Genomic DNA, 6054 nt, shown 5'->3' on the forward strand with positions numbered 1-6054 from the left:
CCAGTGCCAGGGCTGTCCCGGGGGGGGGGGAGGGCACGAATTGGAGTGACCATACCAGGCCCAGCGCTTTGTGGGGCCCCGCGGAGCTGGGTGGAGCAGTGGCTCCACATCCAGCCACTCGCTCCCCAACTCCCCCTCCCCAGCTGATAGCAGCAGCAGCTTCTTTGGGTCCAGGGCCCATGAGATTGGAGCAGGGGCAGGGCTCCACACCCAGCTTGGGTTGGTTCTGGCCAGTGCTAAACACCAATCTTGTATAGCTTCAATCCGTGTTTTGTTAGTTCTGTGAAGTGCTGGACGGTATTGCAATACTCAGCAAAAATCTATGTCTTTTTATTATTATTATGGCTGTTGACCCTGAAGTATTATTTGGCAGATGTATAGGTCCCTACTCCAGAGCTTACAATCTAGAACCTTGTTTAAAAGTTTGCTGTGAGTTCAGTGCTCAAATGCTTGAAGTTAAGCACATGCATAACTCTTTGAAGTTCAGACAATATAGAAACAAAGGACAGAGGAAGGATCCTGACAGGGTACGAGACTTGTCTTTTAAAATCTCCTTTTCTTTTGCATTTTTAGATTTTGCATGCTTTTCTTTAATGGGAAGTATGTCAAAACTGGATTAAAAGGGAGCCTTGACACTTTGGGCATGGCGATGATCCTGCCCCCCACTGCTGTTTATAAGAAAATGAATTATTTGCCATAGGAGGTTAAATCACATAAAGTAAATAAGTATTAGTTGTTTATATCATATTGTTAAAAATGCAACATAATTACAATTGGTTGACCTGTGTGAAAATATATATAACATTCCTAGAACCTGGTGGCCATGTTCTACATTGCAGTTGCAGCTAGAATCAATGAGAAAGAGAATGTGGCACAAATACAGTAACTGCTTGCAATAAAAAGAGGGAAGGTTTACTGAACATTTTGCCATGCTATTGTTAGTGTTCATAAGGAAAGTAGGGAGCAAAGGAAGTAACAGACTAATAGGCAGGCTGATCCTATGCAAGTTTCTTTCTTCCAAGAGCTCTGTTAATGTCATTGTTTTTGTTCAGGGTTTTTCTTCAGTAACAGAGACTGACAATTATGTCCATTTTTTCTGATATTCTGCAAAATGTTTGCATGAATGAGGACTAAAATATGACCACCAGAGACCAAACATATTTCAGTTGTGAATATTTAATCTATGTCTCCAGAAGCAAACAACTATCATAATCAGGACCAGCTGCAGAGGGTATGTGGAATGGGGACAACTGGACAGCAACTTCAATACACTACAAAGTTGGGTACTTCTTTCTGCATGGATTCCACAGTCTTCAGATTTCACAGGCCCTTGACATGTTCTTCTATTACCTCATTAATATCTCTTGTGTGTTTCCCTTCCACAGATTTTACCAACAATATGGTGTAATATTGTGTTTAGTGGCTGAGCTGGTCTTTACATTCCCTTGTGTCAAGATAAGCTTAGGCCCTATCCAACCATGTCCAAATACAACCATGTTAGGGGACCAACTGTCTAGAAACACAGTCAAAGTCTAGTCTACATTCCATCATAGTATGACAGAGGCAACTATGTTCTAAGTTGGTTTCCTTGGCTTCTAACCATTTGACTAATTTTTACCTATAACAGTTCTGTAAAAATAGTTCACTGTAAAAATAGCTTTTAAAAGGAAGCAAATGTGAGAATAACTTTAAAACTGAAATTGGGTGGGATGTATGTTCTCTCTCTCTACAAATAACTTTCCCCAGAAAGTCTGCAAAACTGCTGACAGCTTTGCTCTGGAAAGATGACATATTGTATATTGTATATTGTAGAAAGTGCTTTTTATTGCAGAGAAACAGCAAAACTATCATATGGTAAAGCAGTTGCTATGGCAATTTTTCTGTCAAACACAGTACAATGAATAATGGCCTAAAACCTTCATTGGGTAAATTGTGAAACCTGAGAGTTTCTACTAAGCAGTGGTCTTCCAGAAAGTTTTATGCCCAACTTCATTGTTTTTTTTTCCATGTAGCTTAGATAATAAGCAAGCAAATTTTACATAGAAATGCCACTGTATTAGGCTTGCTGTCACAGTGAAGGGGTGGGGGGCACAGGACAAAAGCGTCTCACAGAAAAGGAAATAAAGATGTATTAATTATCATTACTGACAAACAGGCCAAATCCCTGAAAGCAAAATTCCTACCGAAGTCAATAGCAGTTTTGTTTGGTTCGTCTCAGTAAGAACTAAGACAACTTTCTTATCCCTGAATGTATCCCAAGAATATGGGCTTCTTGCAGAGATAGTCCATGGTAACTGGAGGAGCAGGAATCTTCCCCTTGGGCAGATCAGTGGCTATTACAGAACCCTCCCTCCCCTGATTCGTTGTGCTCAGCCTCATTACAGGTAGGAGTTATTGGAGCACTGACCACATCTTTTCCCCTCCCTTAGCACAACTTAAGCCTTATCCACCCAGCAGCTTGGAAACTGCCCATAGTTCTGTACTCCATGATGCACAGGGAGAACAAAACCAACTGAAAGAGCTCTTGGTTTCCAACTCCATCCTGTAACGCTTGCCCACCAAAGCAAGGAAGAGAGGATTTACCTTTTGAATGAGGACAGAAGGATTTGGGCTTTCATTATCACTATTAACAGAGTTAATAATGAACCTCTAAAGATGCATGACCTTCACAGTGCACTGGAGTTTCACTGGATCTTTATTTTCCTTATTAATAGTGTTCTCCTTCCTTTCCTATTCCTAGCAAAGTACTGAATTTAAGGAAAAGTATGATACAGCTTAAAAATTTCTCTGAGCTGAAAAGATCTGATTACATGAAAACTCTCAATTTTCATTTGAAAATGTTGTGCTTATAAATCACTCTACTGAATGGTCAGAATTTCTCTAAATGGAGCAAAAATCCACAAAATGAGGCAAGTCATGTTCCACTGCTATGGATGCAGGACCAGGACACAGACATAGACTTGTACACTACAGAAATGTCTTCCATCTGACTCAGGCACAATCAGATGAATTCAAGACTGTGCCCAAGGCCCCAATTCTAGGGTAATGATTATGAAGCCTACTGTAACTTAAAGTCTGTGGTAGCTTCTGTGTAGCAGCAACATAGCCTGTTGGGGAAAGTAACTCCAAATATTAATTGAAATTTGCCCTGCAGCAAAGGACCCATTAAGTCACTTCGGGTGAAAATGTCACACACATTTGCTTTTGCCTCTTAAGTCCTAGGCACCACTTAAATCTCATGTAAACCTTTTGGGGAACATGATTTGGCCCCACAGAAATACCATACTTACTCACATACAACACACCCCAGAATAAAGTATGCAACTTGGCTTTGAGAGGCAGAATGAGTTTTAAAAGAGCTTTCCTTGTAGTAAATAACTGAGGTCTCTACTACATGTTACATATATTATGCAATTAACTGTTCAATAATGTAATAAATTTAGACCAGTCACATATCCAAAGTAAGACGGGCCACAAGTGCAAAGTAATTAACTGGTTAATTGCACAATAAATTTACACCAACCACACATGCAGAGTAATTAGCACATGACCACCATGACTATCCAGCTAAACCAGTCATAACGTTAGTGTTTGAAAATGTGTAAAAACTCTATAGCTGGTTTCTGTTCAGCTTTATTTGAATGTGTAGCAGGGCCCTGAGTACCAGCAGGTAGGGAGCCACGACTACTCACTGTTCTGCTCCCTGTGAGTCCCATGCAGATTTTACTTTTGCTTTTGCCAATTACTTGCTCTTACCATATTTCCTGCATATAATATGCACTGCAATTTCTAGCAGCTCTCTCTTAAATGTGTGTTGTATATGAGAAAATATGGTAGTTTTAGTAGGCCTGGCACCACCCAAAAAAAACACTATAGGTCAAAATAAACCTAATTGCCTGGTTGTAATTTTTTTCAAATATGGGAAATATAGTTTGTGTGCATTATGCCTGATATTATGGACACCTAGATTTTTTCTGAATTGCTTGTCTTCTATATAATTTTCATTCGCAATGTAAATATATAGAATATTTGTCTATTCAAAAAGAAAATGCTATATTTTGAGTCAGACCCAATTCCTTCTATAAGGTGGAATTACAGCGGTTTCTTAACATGCATGCACAATACTGTTACGGTTGCCAGGCAACCAGCAGAAGGCATGTCAAAGATCCAGACAAGCCTCCAACGAATGAAAAGAAGATCTGACAATAATTCCACACAGGTGAGAAGATGCTCACCTCTGGGCCAGCTTGCTCAGCTTCTTTGCTTCCTATATCCTCCTGAGATGGACTCAGTCCTCTAAATTATTCACCTTTCTGAATGCTAGGAATATTGCTATCAATCAGGGAACCTAGCTTAGCCAGTTTCATTGGCTATACAATCTTGCTTCCAGTGCAGTCAATACGTATTTTTGGCTTTGATGTTAATGTGAGCAGGACTGTATTCTCTAATTTGTAAGAAGGAAAAGAGCTCATTTTAATAGGGACACAGGGACTGCCATATTTGATCAAAATATTAGCCTGCTTAGCACAGTGTTCCCTCATTGACAATATCCAGCAAAAGATATTTCACAGGAAAGGTGTTAGAATTCCAAAATGGGCATGTAGAGAATAATCTATTCAAAGAAGTTCTTTCTTATCCACTCAGGTATTAGTTTATGCCATGAAAATAAGGATTTATTGTCCTTCCTTGGCTATTAATCAGATGCTTATAAAGGACCATGCCAAACACCAGTTTTCAAAAAGCCCTGTATTAGCAGTGATGCTATAAAGTGACAAAACTGTTGTCTTAATCTATGGAGAAAGCTTTCCTTCACAGTCTTAAGTATTCTTTACCATGAGCTGCAGTGACAGGGAGAGGGAGTGGAAATGCGGAATTTAAGCAGCATCTGAAGTGACTTCCCTTCTTAGGCTAGGGACAGACATTCAGAAAACCTGATCCTGAATTGATTTAATCTTTGCAGGTTAGTCTAACCTGGCTAGGCTGCATCACTTTGTAACTGCACAGACATCCCAGACAGGCAGGCACATGCCTATAATGGCTCAGGCTAGAAGCCGAGGGGGCACTAGATCAGGCCTCCCTTCCTTTCCACAGTACTGAGCTGGGGGGGGCATGGCCACGCCCCCGCAGAATGCTCTGATTAGCCCAGCAGGGAATTGATAACAGTGTTTATCACCCCATTAAGAAAACAACAGAGGGATATTACCAGCTACCTGTTGACTCAGCACAGACCATAGCCAGCATGTGGTCTGCTACCTAATACACAGACACCTCTCATCAAGGCAGAGGGGAGGGGGGAATTCCTGCTTAGCAGGGAGTGGTGAGAAGGAAGGGAGGAGCAGCCTGCAGTCTCTGGAGCTCCAGCCAGGAAGCAGAGGGGAGGGGCCAGTCCTGCTGTGAAGCAGAGAGCCCCAACCAGCCCAGAGAGGATGCTGGGGGAGCCTGGCTTATCTTAAACCAGCAAGGGGTCTGGGACAGACATTGCATAAATTGGTTTGACCCAAATTGTTAAGTCTGATACTACATTCAACCAGGTTTATCTCAAAGTGGTTTAAACCATTTTATACTGGTTTATATGCACTAAATTTCTGTTCTGTTACAGGTTTAAACCAGTTTCTGATCACTTAACCTGGTTTATGTGTAAGGTCTGTCCCTAGCCTTAGAGAGAAATGGGCTTGTTAAACAGACCAGCAGATTACACCTCCTGTATGGGAGCCATAAGATCTTGGTATATTACCTTATTTCTCAGTGGATCCCAAAGATCCATGCAGTTTGGCCCACTCTATGATGCTGACAAACCTCCCCTCTCCTATTAGGGGAGATCATCACTGAAATCAGAAACTTAAAAGTTACTGATGTGTTCACTTAATTTTCCTCCTCCCATGGGTTTTTCTCTGGGGGAAGGGGATATAATGCCATCTTATAATGAAGAATCCCTTGTACTGAAATCCAGCAGCACATGGATTTCAATATGGCAGCTGCTTAATAGCACACAACAGTTCTATCCAAGTGTTACATCTGCAAGTAGCATTGTAATATTTTGGCAGCATGGCAGTG

The 6054-nt window shown here is 41.0% G+C and overlaps 1 protein-coding gene across 1 annotated transcript in view; it reads right to left on the reverse strand.

Moving 5' to 3' along the window:
- The window catches only part of LOC102385821 (BDNF/NT-3 growth factors receptor), a gene marked incomplete at its 5' end in the record, with an annotated part of 123149 nt that overhangs the window by 70855 nt on the left and 46240 nt on the right, over positions 1-6054 (reverse strand). The gene's annotated exons all lie outside the window — the stretch shown is intronic.

The sequence above is a fragment of the Alligator sinensis genome, unplaced genomic scaffold (genome assembly GCF_000455745.1).
Source record: "Alligator sinensis unplaced genomic scaffold, ASM45574v1 scaffold240_1, whole genome shotgun sequence".
Classification (NCBI taxonomy): Eukaryota; Metazoa; Chordata; order Crocodylia; family Alligatoridae; genus Alligator; species Alligator sinensis.